Source organism: Lissotriton helveticus, chromosome 9 (assembly GCF_964261635.1).
Source record: "Lissotriton helveticus chromosome 9, aLisHel1.1, whole genome shotgun sequence".
NCBI lineage: Eukaryota > Metazoa > Chordata > Amphibia > Caudata > Salamandridae > Lissotriton > Lissotriton helveticus.
In genome coordinates this window covers 893,734,943-893,751,426 of record NC_136070.1, presented here as the reverse complement: position 1 = coordinate 893,751,426, position 16,484 = coordinate 893,734,943, and positions in this window count along the sequence as shown.

Genomic DNA, 16,484 nt, shown 5'->3' with positions numbered 1-16,484 from the left:
CACAGGAGACAGTGATCGGAGTTCACACCACATCAAGTCGCCAAATGATGTAATTGTGCAAGTAAAGTCCACAGGCACAAGTAAGCTTAAATTGAGCTTTATTGCAGCACAGAGACAGTAGGTCAGCTCCAAGTCCGACCAGGGCTCCAACTGCCAAGAAGGCAGGGAGAGCGCTCCAGAATACAGAACACAAGAAGGAATCTAGAGTGCAGGCTCAAGGAAGAGCAAAGCACTGTACAACATCTTTCCTATCAATCAATCATTCAGTCAACCACGTGAGAGTCTCAAGGAGCTGGGTGAGGGGGGGGGGGGGGGGCTTCAGATCTTGAGATCCTTCTTGATTTCGGTCAGGGATGGGGATAGCCTGAGGTAGAGAGGCAGGGGGTTCCAGGTTTTGGGGGTGACGTAGGAGAAGGATCTTCCTCTGGTCCTGGTCTTGCAGATCTGAGGGACAGTGCCCAGGGCAAGTTCAGTGAAGTGGAGGTGTCTGGTGGGTTTGTGGAATGAGAGACGGTGGTTCAGGTATTCTGGTCCGGTATTGTGGCAGGCTTTGTAGGTGTGTGTGAGGAGCTCGAACGTGACTCGTTTGTTGTCCTACGCTTTCTTGCTATTGGGGCTCCGTAACTATTCACGGATAGCTTCTGGCTCAGGGTTCTATCTATACTGGATCACTCCTCGTAAAGTTTACAGTGATGAAATCTCAAGTTTATCATGATTCCCCCTCTTTCAGATATTTTCCAAAAGCTGTGAGCAGTCCTGTAGGTGAACAATGGATGAACCACGGCACCATGGTTTCCATTTGCCCTTCCTGTAAGTCTCAAGAAAAAGTCAGCTTGCGATCAGTACAGATTTGTCCCGAAGGCATATAGACCTGACCTTTGACCTGCAGGTAATGCCAATTTTAACATGCGCATCACTGAATCATAAATAGAAGAAGATATTTGTTTTGTCAAAAAAGTATTGGCCTTCACTATCTCGGTACAGCAGTGACACGTTGTGAGATCTCTGTGTTCAAAAGTAAGGAACACAAAATCAAGGACAGAGCCAGATTAAATGTGCTGTCTGATTCTCGGTAAATCCACCATCTTTGCAATTCTTTGTTATATGCGAATGATCACTGCCATTCCCTAATCTCAGCCCCCATGTCTGGATCACTTCTGGACCGTTTCACAACCGAACCCTCTATCTCATTTCACAGTGCTGTCATAAAAAATTTAATTTTCTATGTCATCAGTGATACTATCAATGCTCTCATTGAACACGTCATGAGTGATGCAATATGTAAGAGTATAAGCAGTAAATAAGAAGTGCTTGGCGAGGACATGTGTTTTAGTTACTTCATGAGGCGAGTTATAGTTACTTTAGTGAACTATAATTGGTGAATTTCAGTGTTTTCTTTGACTTTAAAATGTTATGTTAATTGACATTTTCACCCAACTATAACACCACTTTAACCTTTGGTTTTTACCAGTGAATTTCTAGAGGTTTTTAAAAAAATGGAAATTCCCCTCAATATATAAAACCCAAACCTATTGGCTGTGTCAAAGAGTAGTTACAAAAATATACAAGACAAGATTATTGACTTTGTCAGAAAGTCAAGAAATCATTGTAACTTTCTACTAATAAACATTTAAATGAAGCATTTGCAATCCATATAGAATTAAATGCATCAGATTCTTCCTTATACGCACCTCAAATCACATTAAAAAGCCATAAAACCAACCACAAAGAGTCCCCACATTGCCAAATTCAAAAGCAAAGGTTCCACCTCAGGGAATACTTAAAAATATCAACAGGGTTTCCTGGGAACCTGTTATATAGACCCCAGGAAATATAGGATTCATTTCTGATGTTTTTTTGAGGGGGGAGCTGCTGCACTTCCTGAAGCTCCTTTCTTAACCGCATGCGTGCGGGCGGAATTCCGCTCGCACGCTGAGATTTTTAAAACCGCACTTTACATGACGAGCTGGGCTCGTCATGAGCGTGCGAGGAGGCTACCTCATGACGAGCCCAGCTCGTCATGAGCGTGGAAGGGGTTAAATATAATGCTGATGGTTCCCCTGCCCAGATTGGGGCACCGCCATGAAACAAAATAATATGTAATAAGCCCATTTTGGGGCGCTCCGTGACAGGAGCAGTGAATAATAAATGAGAGGTTCCAGCCACAAATGTTTTATTGTGTCCTGCTTTTTAACTTTTTTTGAGGGAGTCCCAGTCTTTTTCAGGATATCAACAGCTTTCTGTTTTGTTGAGGCCGTGGGGGACGTCCCAAGACCCCCACGACCCCACCGGCTGCTTGCATGGGAATCAGACCTGCCTTTATATTTTTTCCTTTTTTAATCACTTTGGTATCCTGGTCCCACCCGTGAAACCCATCATGTTTTTTAATATTGTGGGCTTCAGGGTAAGACCCATAGCCCCTGCGGCCTGCCAACTCCCCTGCCTGCACCCATTGTGGCTATGGCAGGAGCTAGCTTTAATGATTTGCTCCAGCCCAGTGGGAGCAGCTTTGGTTTCTACTCCCGCCCCCGGGTGGGAACAATCCTGTGTCTCCTGCCCGTAAGATCCCGGCAGGGAGTTGAATTCTGGATGCCCCACACCACCCTCCAAATTCAAAAATGCTTTGCCCATTGGAATTGGGCTTCCTAGGGAAATTATTATGGCTCAGGAAGGAGCCCTATACCCCTTCCCAAAATAATTATATCAGCCCTGGGGGATGTGTCCCAGGGGCCTTTTAATGGCTCGGGAGAGGGGTGGGTCACACGCCCCTTTTATAATACTTTTGGGTGACTTTTTCCCAGCCCTGGCCCACCCAGGGATATTAAAAATGAAAAGTGAGGTGTTTGCCTTTTTTAATGGTACTGTGGATCCTGTGCGGATCTGCGGTACCACAAAAAAAATATGTTTATGACCTCAGGGCGGTCCGTCTATATCTATATATTAACCAATGGCATTCGCCACTAGATGGTTATAGTTAGGACCATGTTTCCATCAAAGAAAGCTTTTCTGGTGTGCTTATAACTTTTGTGCCGTTTATTGAAACGTCACAGGGTTTTTTCCAAAAAAGCCTCATCCACTTCAGCTCCTTCCTGGAAAGTTTCGGAGTGATCAGTCAAATTGGGGTCAATAAAAAGGAGGGGTCCCAAAATGTGTTTTCACCATTCATTTTTCCTTATGAAAATTGAACAGTGATACCGCAAAAACTGCTGAACGGAATTACACCGAATTTGGCAGAAAGTAAGAACTTGGTCCAAAAAGTGTGGTTTTTATGATTTGATGTAATTCCTTTCAATAGTTTTTGAGAAATGAAGGTTAAAAAAATATAGATATTTCACACAGTGGGGGATCTGCTGAGCCCACATATCTAGATATACCATCTGATTGTTCAAGTTCAAGTTCAAGTTCACGAATTTGTATAGCGCACTACTCACCCAGAGGGTCTCATGGCGCTTGAGGGAGGGAGGGTGCATTACTTATCGAATAGCCGGGTTTTTAGCTGCTTTCTGAAGGAGAGGTGGTTCTGTGTAAGGTGAATGTGGGGGGGGGGAGAGAATTCCAGGTCTTGGCTGCTAAGTAGGAGAAGGATCTTCCTCCCATGGTGGATCTTTGGATGCGCGGAGTTGCGGCGAGGGCTTGATTGGATGAGCGTAGATGGCGGCTGGGTGTGTAGAAGGACAGTCGCGTGTTGAGGCATTCGGGTCCTAGGTCATAGAGGGCCTTGTGTGCGTGGGTGAGGAGACGGAATGTTATTCTCTTGTTGGCGGGGAGCCAGTGGAGGTCTTTCAGGTGACCGGAAATGTGGTCTTGACGGGGGACCTACTTGTAGGACACCCCCGCGCCGCACGGCCACCAGCTGCTGCGTGTGCCCCCTAGCCTCGCTGCCTGCCTCGCTGCCGCTGACCACGCCCCCTCCTTCGAGCGGCGTGGTCCGTGAGAGCCTGCCGGTTTCTCCCGACTGTTTTTCATTTGTTTTGTCTTTTCCTTCCTTTGTGCCTGTTTTTATTTGAATCTGTGCCCGTAATTGTGGTTTTCCTTCCTGTTTGGCCGCTGTCTCGCCGTCCCCGCTCTCCCTCCCCGCTTCCCGCCACCGCCGCTAACCCCGCCCCTTTTTCCCTTCTGTACCCTCCCCGCTCCCGCCTCCCAGCTGTTCCGCCCACCCGCGCACTTGGCCTTATATGGCGACCGTGCGACGCAGGTGAGTGTGACCTACTTGTAGGACACCCCCGCGCCGCACGGCCACCAGCTGCTGCGTGTGCCCCCTAGCCTCGCTGCCTGCCTCGCTGCCGCTGACCACGCCCCCTCCTTCGAGCGGCGTGGTCCGTGAGAGCCTGCCGGTTTCTCCCGACTGTTTTTCATTTGTTTTGTCTTTTCCTTCCTTTGTGCCTGTTTTTATTTGAATCTGTGCCCGTAATTGTGGTTTTCCTTCCTGTTTGGCCGCTGTCTCGCCGTCCCCGCTCTCCCTCCCCGCTTCCCGCTACCGCCGCTAACCCCGCCCCTTTTTCCCTTCTGTACCCTCCCCGCTCCCGCCTCCCAGCTGCTCCGCCCACCCGCGCACTTGGCCTTATATGGCGACCGTGCGACGCAGGTGAGTGTGACCTACTTGTAGGACACCCCCGCGCCGCACGGCCACCAGCTGCTGCGTGTGCCCCCTAGCCTCGCTGCCTGCCTCGCTGCCGCTGACCACGCCCCCTCCTTCGAGCGGCGTGGTCCGTGAGAGCCTGCCGGTTTCTCCCGACTGTTTTTCATTTGTTTTGTCTTTTCCTTCCTTTGTGCCTGCTTTTATTTGAATCTGTGCCCGTAATTGTGGTTTTCCTTCCTGTTTGGCCGCTGTCTCGCCGTCCCCGCTCTCCCTCCCCGCTTCCCGCCACCGCCGCTAACCCCGCCCCTTTTTCCCTTCTGTACCCTCCCCGCTCCCGCCTCCCAGCTGCTCCGCCCACCCGCGCACTTGGCCTTATATGGCGACCGTGCGACGCAGGTGAGTGTGACCTACTTGTAGGACACCCCCGCGCCGCACGGCCACCAGCTGCTGCGTGTGCCCCCTAGCCTCGCTGCCTGCCTCGCTGCCGCTGACCACGCCCCCTCCTTCGAGCGGCGTGGTCCGTGAGAGCCTGCCGGTTTCTCCCGACTGTTTTTCATTTGTTTTGTCTTTTCCTTCCTTTGTGCCTGTTTTTATTTGAATCTGTGCCCGTAATTGTGGTTTTCCTTCCTGTTTGGCCGCTGTCTCGCCGTCCCCGCTCTCCCTCCCCGCTTCCCGCCACCGCCGCTAACCCCGCCCATTTTTCCCTTCTGTACCCTCCCCGCTCCCGCCTCCCAGCTGCTCCGCCCACCCGCGCACTTCGCCTTATATGGCGACCGTGCGAACGCGCAGCGTTCACGCGCAGCGGGCGCGCCGATTGTGCGCCGAAGGCGCGCCAAAGGTAAGCCCGTCTGCGCCCGTCCGCGACCAGACCGCGCCCAGCGCCAGGACCCCTGGCCCACGAAGACCCCGAACGACCCGCCTGACGTACACCGCCGCCACCCTCATCGCTCTCAACACCGGCCGACTCCCAGGATGCTACCGAGCCACTCCGAAGCACACCCACGGACCCTTCAGCTGCCACGCCTGCAAGTTCTCCTGCATCCGGACCTGCCTCGCACCAGCACCAGCCAAGCCGAACACCAGCAGTAACCACCTCAAGTGCATCCTGCTCAACACCCGCTCCGTCCACAGACACGCCATCGAACTCTGGAACCTCCTCGACACCACAGCTCCTGACGTTGCCTTCCTCACGGAGACCTGGATGAACGCCTCTTCAGCTCCCGACATCGCCATCGCCATCCCAGAGGGCTACAAGATCACCCGGAGGGATCGCACCGCCAACCAGATGGGAGGAGGCATCGCCATCATCCACAGGAACACCATCCGTCTCACGACCGGCACCGACAACACCCTGACCACCGCCGAACACCTGCATTTCCAGATCCACACCGACCCGAAGACCACCCTCAGAGGCACCCTGATCTACCGACCTCCGGGACCACGCACCCAATTCAGCGAGGACATCGCCGACTTCGTCAGCTCGCATGCCCTCCCCTCCGCTGACTACATCCTCCTGAGGGACCTCAACTTCCACCTGGAGAACAACAACGACCGCAACACCAGCACCCTGCTCGACAACCTCGCCAATCTTGGACTCAAGCAACTGGTGTCCACCCCCACCCACCTCGCCGGACACACACTCGACGCAGTCTTCTCATCCAGCACAGACATCGCCTTCAGCCACGCCACAGAGCTTCAATGGACGGACCACAGCTGCGTCCACTTCACCTTCAAAAGAACGACGACCCACCACTACCAGCAACAGGCTGCCCGCAGAAGCTGGAACAAGATCACAGCCGACCAGCTCGCCACCTCACTGAGCCAGCACCCGCCTGCCAGCTCAGCGAACCCCAGCCAGGCCGCCGTCAACCTCACAAAGTGGATCAGCAACTGCGCAGACGAACTCGCCCCGCTGAGGAGCCCGCCCAACAGACCCGGCAGCAAGAAAGCCCCATGGTTCACCGACGAACTCAAGAGCTCCAAGAAGAACTGCCGAGCCCTCGAGAAAGTCTGGAGAAGGGAACCAACACCGGACAACATGACCACCTTCAAGCTTGCCACCCGTAAGCACCACCAGCTGATCCGCGCCGCCAAGAAAACTGCATTCAAGGACCGGCTGGACAACAACGCACACAACTGCAAGGAACTCTTCAACATCGTGAAAGAGCTTTCCAACCCCAGCGCAGGAAACAACGACATCACCCCATCGCAAGACCTCTGCAACTCCCTCGCCTCATACTTCCACAACAAGATCGCGGACATACACAACAGCTTCAACAACCAACCAACGCACACCAAGACCGAACAACCTCCCCCCACCACCACCCTCCACGCCTGGACTCCGATCAGCACCGAAGACACCATCCGCACGATGAACTCCATCCACTCCGGATCGCCGACCGACCCCTGCCCTCACCACGTCTTCAACAAGGCCGACGCTGTCATCGCACCCCACCTGCGAGACATCATCAACACATCCTTCGACACCGCCACCTTCCCTGAGAGCTGGAAGCACGCCGAACTCAACGCTCTACTCAAGAAACCCACAGCGGACCCCACCGAACTCAAGAATTACCGCCCCATCTCGCTCCTCCCGTTTCCAGCCAAAGTCATCGAGAAGACCGTCAACAAGCAGCTGGCCGCCTTCCTGGAGACGAATGGATCCCTCGACCCCTCACAGTCTGGCTTCCGTGCCAACCACAGCACCGAGACCGCCCTCATCGCCGCCACCGATGACATCCGAGCCCTGATGGACAAGGGAGAAACAGCGGCCCTCATCCTCCTAGACCTCTCCGCGGCATTCGACACTGTCTGCCACCGCACCCTAGTACAGCGCCTCAGCAACGTCGGAATCCAGGAGAAGGCTCTGGAATGGATCATCTCCTTCCTCGACGGAAGAACACAGAGAGTCCGCCTACCACCGTACAAGTCAGAGGCCACCGAAGTCATCTGCGGCGTCCCTCAAGGATCCTCGCTGAGCCCCACCCTCTTCAACGTCTACATGAGCCCCCTCGCGGCCATCGCACGACAACACAACCTCAGCATAATCTCCTACGCCGACGACACCCAGCTGATCCTCTCGCTGACCAACGACCCCGCCGCCGCCAGAGCCAACCTGCACGAAGGGATGAAAGAGGTAGCCGAGTGGATGACGACCAGCCGCCTGAAACTGAACTCGGACAAGACGGAGGTCCTCATCCTGGGCTCCTCACCCTCCGCCTGGGACGACTCCTGGTGGCCTCCCGCCCTGGGCACCGCACCCAAACCGACAGACCACGCACGAAACCTGGGCTTCATCCTGGACTCCTCCCTCTCCATGACCAGACAAGTCAACAACGTCTCCTCGGCGTGCTTCAACATCCTACGCATGCTACGGAAGATCTTCTGGTGGATCCCCACCGAGACCAGGAAGACCGTCACCCAGGCCCTCGTCACTAGCCGACTGGACTACGGCAACGCCCTCTACGCCGGTACCACCGCCAAGCTCCAGAAGAGACTCCAGCGGATCCAGAACGCCTCAGCCAGACTCATCCTCGACATCCCACGAACCAGCCACATCTCCGGACATCTGAGAGACCTACATTGGCTCCCCGTCAACAAAAGAATCACCTTCCGCCTCCTCACCCACGCACACAAAGCCCTACACGACCAAGGCCCGAGCTACCTCAACAACCGAATCAACTTCTACGCTACCAAACGCCACCTCCGATCAGCCAACCACGCCCTCGCCGCCGTCCCCCGCATCCGAAGAGCGACTACAGGAGGAAGGTCCTTCTCCTACCTGGCCGCCAAGACCTGGAACTCCCTCCCGACCGACCTGCGCCTGACCCAAGACCACCTCTCCTTCAGGAAGAAGCTGAAGACATGGCTGTTCGAGCAGTAGCGGCACCCCCCTCCCCCCAGCGCCTTGAGACCCTACGGGTAAGTGGTGCGCTCTATAAATGTCTTTGATTGATTGATTGATTGATGTCCAGTATGAGTCTGGCTGAGGCGTTTTGGATGCGTTGGAGTTTTTTCTGAAGTTTTGCTGTGGTTCCGGCGTAAAGGGTATTTCCATAATCCAGTCGGCTGGTGACCAGTGCGTGGGTGACTGTCTTTCTTGTTTCGATGGGGATCCAACGGAAGATTTTTTTGAGCATACGTAGGATGTTGAAGCATGAAGACGAGACGGCGTTGACTTGTCTGGTCATCGAGAGGGAGGAGTCTAGGATGAAGCCTAGGTTACGTGCGTGGTCTGTGGGTATGGGTGCTGTACCCAGGGCTGGTGGCCACCATGAGTTGTCCCAGGCAAAGGGAGATGATCCTAAAATGAGGACTTCCGTTTTGTCCGAGTTTAGTTTTAAACGGCTGTTCTTCATCCATTCGGCTACTTCTTTCATACCTTCGTGTAGATTGGTTTTGGCAGTGTTTGGGTCTTTGGTGAGGGAGAGGATCAGCTGGGTATCGTCGGCGTAGGAGATGATGTTGAGGTTGTGTTGTCGCGCGATGGATGCGAGGGGACTCATGTAAATGTTGAAGAGGGTGGGACTGAGTGATGATCCTTGTGGTACGCCGCAGATGACTTCGGTGGCCTCCGATTTGAATGGGGGAGGCGGACTCTCTGGGTTCTTCCGGCGAGGAACGAGATGATCCAGTCCAGGGCTTTTCCTTGTATCCCGACGTTGCTGAGGTGTTGTATGAGGTTGCTATGACAAACTGTGTCGAAGGCGGCGGAGAGGTCAAGTAGGATGAGGGCAACTATTTCTCCGTAGTCCAGTAGCGTTCGGATGTCGTCTGTGGCAGCGATGAGGGCGGTTTCGGTGCTGTGTTTGGCTCGGAAGCCGGATTGTGAGGGGTCGAGTGAATTGTTGGATTCAAGGAAGGCGGCGAGCTGATTATTGACGGCTTTCTCAATGACTTTGGCAGGGAATGGGAGGAGTGAGATGGGGCGGTAGTTCTTAAGTTCAGAGGGGTCAGCTGTGGGTTTCTTCAGAAGGGCGCTGAGTTCGGCATGTTTCCAGCTTTCCGGGAAGGTAGCAGAGTTGAAGGAGCAGTTGATGACATCGCGGAGGTGGGGTGCGATGATGGAGTCTGCTTTGTTGAAGATGTGATGGGGACATGGGTCGGTTGGTGAGCCTGAGTGGATGGAGTTCATCAGACGGATGGTGTCTCCAGTAGTGATTGGGTTCCAGGCGCAAAGGTTGTGAGAGTGCTGTTTTGGTGTGGAAGTGGATGGAGTGGACTGTTCTTCGGACTGGTTTTCAAAGCTGTTATGTATGTTGGCGATTTTGTTGTGGAAGAAAGTGGAAAAAGAGTCGCAGAGGTCTTGGGAGGGGGTGATGTCGTTGGTGCCGGCGGTGGGGTTGGTAAATTCTTTGATGATGTTGAATAGTTCCTTGCTGTTGTGGGCGTTGTTGTCGAGTCGATCCTTGAATGCTGATTTTTTGGTGGATCGGATCAATTGGTGGTGTTTGCGGGTAGCGTCCTTGAAGGCGGTCAGGTTGTCAGTGGTTGAGTTTTTTCTCCAGGTTTTCTCGAGAGTACGACATGACTTCTTGGATTTCTTAAGGTTATCGTTGAACCAGGGGGCCTTTTTGCTGCCTTGTTTGATCTGGTGGTTTTTCAGGGGCGCTAATTTGTCAGCGCTATGGGTGATCCATTGTGTGAATTTGGTGGCAGCTTGGTTTGGGTCCGATGATATGGCAGGAGGGTTTTGGATAAGCGATGTGAAGAGTTGGTCGGTGGTGATTTTGTTCCAGTGTCTTCGAGGGATAGGTTGTGGGGGGATGTGGGTCGTGGCCTTTTTGTAGCTGAAGTGGACGCAGCTGTGGTCCGTCCAATGGAGAGCTGTGGTGTGATCAAAGGAGATGTGTTTGCTGGAGGTGAAGATAGGGTCGAGCGTGTGTCCGGCTAAGTGGGTGGGGGTATCAACAAGTTGTTTGAGTCCGAGATTGGCCAGGTTGTCCAGAAGGGTGGTGGTGTTGTTGTCGTTTTTCTTTTCCAGGTGGAAGTTGAGGTCTCCCAATAGGATGTCGTTTTTGGAAGTGAGGGCATGTGGGCTGATGAAGTCCGTGATGTCTTCGCTGAATTGTGTGCGGGTTCCTGGTGGCCTGTAGATGAGGGTGCCTCTAAGTGTGGTCTTGGGGTCGGTGTGGATCTGGAAGTTAAGGTGTTCGGCGGTTGTGAGGTTGTCATCGGAACTGGTCGTGATGCGGATGGTGTTCTTATGGACGATGGCGATGCCTCCTCCTGTTTGGTTGGTGCGGTCTTTTCGGATGATCTTGTAAGCGTCCGGGATGGCTATGGCGATGTCGGGCGCTGAGGAGGCGTTCATCCAGGTTTCTGTAAGGAAGGCGACGTCCGGTGATGTAGTGTCGAGTAGGTCCCAGATTTCAGTGGCGTGTCTGAGGGCAGAGCGGGTGTTGAGTAGGATGCACTTCAGGTGGGTAGAGTCGGAGCTGTGTTTGGTGGAAGTGTATTTGGTGTGGGTCCTGATGCAGGCGAACTTGCAGGAGTGGCAGGCGAATGGTCCATGGGTCTGTCCTGGGGCAGCTTCGCAGAATTGTGGTGTTCGGCCGGGGTTAAGGGCAGTGAGGGTAGCGGCGTCATATGTAAAGCGGGTGGAGTGGGTTTTGCGAGAGCCAGGGGGTCTGGCGCTGGGCGCGGTCCAGGCGCGGACGGGCGTAGACGGGCTTACCTTTGGCATGGGGTGCGACCGCTGCGCGTGAACGCTGCGCACAAAGGCATCTGTCATATGTAGATAGTGGAGGGGGGAGGGGCGAGGGAGGGTCAGCTGGGAGGCGGGAGTGGGGTGGAGAGGTGGGCTGGGAGGCAACAAACAACAACAAAATGGCAGCAGACTAGGATCGAAGCAGGTCGAGATTGGGGCACAGGCAAAAATATTGCCAGCCATGCAGCCTTCACATAAATCGCCACGAGGCCACAGAGGCACAAACACGCAGTGCGCGCGATGTGGGCTATGCGCTCACAGCGTTATAGAAATTACAATCAAACAGGCAAATGAATGTAACAGCGTTACAGAAATTACAATCAAAACAGGCAAATAAATGCTATTGATGCGCTCAGGTGGCGAAATCAGCAGAGAAGCAGCAAAGCGCTATGATACCACAATGCAGCCAAGCGCCAAGACACCAGTAGTGGAGCATGGAGCGTGGGGAGCGACCGCCTCAGATCGAGTCAGGAAGGTCACTTTGTCTGCCACCAAATCAACAAAGTGGTGATGGGATCCATTTTGGTACTCGGGGACTGAGCCCCCTGTCCTGGAAATAAGTTTAAAAAGCGATATACAGGGGCCGGGTATGAATACCTTGCACCCCTAGGCCTGTACAGGGGGTCCCAGAGGGACACTCCATGGGGCCAAAAACATACATTTGTTTTAAATGTACTGCAAATTTATGGTGGATCCGTGAATCTGTGCTAATTCATTTTAAAAGCATTGATTTCCAAACTTTTTGTTTTTAAACGCTTAGATGGGCCAAGTCTTGGAGCCGTTGCACATACTATTTAATAAGGAGAGATGGTTGCGGCTCCCCGTATGGGCTATTTCCAAGTACTGGGGACCTCATTCCCAGGGGTCAAAGCCAAGTTAAAAATTAAGGTGAGGAGGCATGCTGCCCCATCCATGAGCCTTTACTGGGCCCCAGGGGACCCTATCCCCAGGGGCTGATGAAAATGTAAAGGGGAGGTTGTGCTGGGCCCCTCACTCTGAGACAGTTCTGTGCCCCAAGGACCCCATCTCCCAAGTCAAGCACAGTTGTTATGTCCCGGGATTCGGATCCTCCAGGACACTATCTTTTTCCTGCCTGCAACAAGAGCACAGGCAGGTAAGTCTTATGTGCTCCCACCTGATGGGAGCAGAAAGCTGCTTCCATCAGGTGAGATCATTGTTGCCTCCTGCTTCACTTCGGATGGGTCGAAAAATGCAAGGACAGCCAATATGCTCACGTGTAGTAGGGTAATACTAATTTACTGCAACAGATGTTCTGTGGGACTCATTCTTAGAAATACCTTCTCTTTTGATTCCAAGATATGAATTTTACTTAATTTATTCACTCAATATCACATAAAAAGCAAATATGTTCAGACAAAGGAGTCCACAAATTTTATCTGACAAGTACATGGCACGTTTGTATTTGTAATTCTCTCTTCTAGCATTATATGCAAATTGGTGCTATATATACAGCATGAAGATAGCCCTGACGACACAGTGCTCAATAGTGAATACACATATACAAACAAAACAAATAGACACTGGCATTTGGGATAGGTGCAGGCATGGGAGCTGGCGGGCAGCGGGGGCGCTGGTGCTCCCTCTACAGCCCTCAACAAAAATTAAAGATATGGGAGTCCCGTGTGGGTACCGCAACATCCCCCAAAATTATGTGATAAAAAATAAAAGAATAATAAATAAGCGGCAGGGGCTGCTCATTTATTTTTCACTGCTCCAGCAAGGAGCGCCTCATAATGCCCTGCAATTACTTTTTATTGTTTTTTTAGCCTGCTTATGTCCCTAGAAGTGGGGCAGCACACATCAAGGATTTTTTTAATTCTGTGGGCAGATACAGAGATTGCAGCAGCCCCGCAGCAACATAAAAAAAAAAAAATCCACAACCTCAGGAGAGCTTGCGAAAATTGTTTAAAGCACTCCAAGTTTGAGCTCTATGCTCCTCAGCTGGAGTGCAGGGTCTTCTTGTGGTTGTTTTTATGGCTTAATTTTATGGCTGAAAAATGTTGAAGAAAAGACTGAAAGACTTTTTTTCATAAAAATATTTTTTTTCCTGACAATCACTTGTATTAAACATTACAATATGCGTTTTGATTACATTTCTATTAATTTAAAATTGTTGGTGATTTTTCAATGAAGACAATAGGTCAGCTTTATATATGTTGACATATGATCCCTTGATAAAGCCAATAGGCCCCCTTTTTATGTGTTGGTGTTCTGATCCTTTGACAAAGTCAATAAGTCTGCCTTACTGAAAATAACACAATTTATATTGTATCATCACATAGTCAGCCTGAGGAAGTTGAGCGCAGGGCCTGGTTTTTAATGCACGTAGTTGTGGAGTTAATAATAGTAAATCTTTGCTTGCCTATGTGCACTTACCTACGATATTTTGGTCCTCAATACTTAGTCCTCAATTGTTTGTTCCTACTATATTAGTCCTCGATATTTTGATATACAATCAGTGGAGGGAGAAATTGGAGGAGAAATAAGTGGGGGTACCTTAACAGCAGCACAACATACTTGTTGTTTATTTATTGGTCTGTGGTGGCTACCCCATTGAAGGAAGCTCATGAAACCCACAGTGGTAAGTTCTGTAAGGCCCTTTCCATGAAACTAAAAGCACAATCACAGAGGTAGCTCATTCAGCTTGTTTTTAGCAGACTACTCAACTATCTACATATCTCGACTTGGCTGTGGTTGAGTCAGATCATTTTCTGTAACTCTGTACACAAAGTAATTGTGTGGTTTCCCGTATATAATTTAGTTTAGTAGGCCATGTGAGTAATATTCTGTGCCTTATTGTGCTATGACACTCAAGACATTTAGAAATACCTGTATGTCTGGCACATTTTAGATTTGTAAAACTTTTGTGTTTTACTATGTGTCAACCCAATGGACCACTCCAATGTTTGCAAATGGAGAGAAGATGGGATCATGAGCAGAGTTGAAAGTCTACAGCTCCTCTTCTCTGGGAATCGTCAGTTCTAAAAAGCAAGTGCTGAGAGGGGCCCCAGTTGGCCTTTCCATTTTTACCCTCACGGTGAAAAAAAAACTCAACTCTGCAGCAGTGCCACCCTTCACTGCCTTTGATGTCATTTCTAGGAAGCTCATTGTAGGTCTTTCATGGTCCCACCATTTCAGACCTGAAGCATTTTCAATAATATATACAACAAAGCCATAGTTGTTGCTTATTTATCGTATGCAATTAAAAAACATTGACAAAGCCAATGGACTTGGGTTGTTGTAGGTATAATGTTAGTTTCTGTATTATATATCTGGATGCAATGACAGAAACAGCAAAATACCATCCGGGCACCCAACTATGCTAAGCACAGGTTTTTAGCTGAGGTGTTTTAAAGCCACGTCCTTAATTACATAGGCCACGCCCCTTGGAGAGACCCCCACCACCAATTTTTTCATCCAACTTAAAGCCCTGGTTGTGGGCATGGCAGCTCCCACATTCGCAAGCAAGGAATACGTTCTGCAGCACGTAGGCACTCACTCAAAGGGGGATATTCACAAGGAAGTGGTGGAGAGATGCGTTAGCCTTCTTGGCTGAACACCTCTCTCCGCCACTTCTGAAAAGCAAGGCTGCACCATATTCACAAGAACATGGTGCAGCCTTGCTTTTCCACCTGCGATTGCGCTGTTTCACAACTTAGCGACAACGCAGGCACCCTTTCACCAGAGTGCAAGGGTGTCGGCACGCAGGGAGGTTTGTTTATGTGCAGGAAGATGTCCCTTCCTGCACATAAACAAACCTAAAATGCCAGTTTGTAACTTACATGTAAGCTGCTTCATGCAGCTCACATGTAAGTTACAAAACAGCATTTTTAAAAAAAAGGTTTGTTTATGTACAGGAAGGGTCACCTCCCTGTACATAAACAAACCATGGCATTTAGCATTTTCCTGGTTTTCCTGGTCTTAAGTTTGGCGTTAGCTCCTATTTACGCTGCCCTGTGAACAGGGGGCAGCGTAAATATCAGTGGGTGTTACCGTGGAACGCCCTCCGCAACACCCACTTCACACCCCTTTCACGCTAAACACAGCGTGAAAGGGGCCTATTCACAAGGCAGCGTTAAGCCACGTTCAGTGGCTTAACGCTGCCATGTGAATAAGGCAAGGCCCCTTTCAGTGACGTTGTGGTGGTGATAGGGGCTTGTGAATATGCCTCAAAGAGTTTTATCGGAGTCTTTCTACTACTTTGCGAGCAGGGAGTGAAATACTTCAAAGCACACCTTTCAACAACTCTAAGACGAAAAATCAAATTGAGCTATAAAGAAGAACACTTTCTAATGTTCGTTGAAATATTAAACAAATGTTTTGGGGGGTGGGGCGCTATTTGCAAGATGACACATCAGGTAGCTTGGTGAATGAATGCATTACATTGTTTATAATGATTAATACGTATAATTTACCGCCAGTCACACTTGTTCCAGCGTTCCACATCCTCAGACGTGTTGACAACTAGGCCTCGGAGGGTAAATACACAGTGCAGGGAGACATGCACGTGAAATAGAATCAAACCCTGGGAGAAAACAGATTCATCGCAGAGGTCAGGCCCGCGGAGGCACAAAGGCCTTATCAGAAAGGAATCACTCAGTACCGTTCCCTTCAAAGCCGGCTCCGCTGTGTGTTGTGGTCGGCAGCGGGAGGAGTCTGCGCAGCTGCGTGGAATTCAGAAATCTCCCCGACAAAGGGCAAAGAGCGCACGAGAGACCCCGCATCCATTACACAACGCAGCGGCATCAAAGGCTTCTCTTCTAAGGCAGGCTCGGCCGGTCCCGGCTGGAGTGGGTGGACGGTTAACTGGCACCTGATGATACAGAAAGCGCACTTCCTGCCGTGTGCCTGGGGCCCACCCCGGCTCTGCGCTGTATCTGCGTGATAAATGATATGCGCAGAACGCACTCCATGTATGATATCCGATCCCCAGTATTTCTTCTCTATGATCCGAGCCCCCAATCTCTTCTCCAGCTCGTAATTTATTGCTGAGAGAAATTGCTACAGAAACCTAAAACGTCCACTATTGAAGGAGAAGACAGGTAATAACTTTTCAGTAGCAGAGTTCATGACACTGGCCGATGGCCTAGAGGAAGACCACAGACCCCCTTGTGCCTACAGAGTATATGGTGTCAGTAGGAATTTCTTGGAAAGAACTACCGTTAACGCTCACTG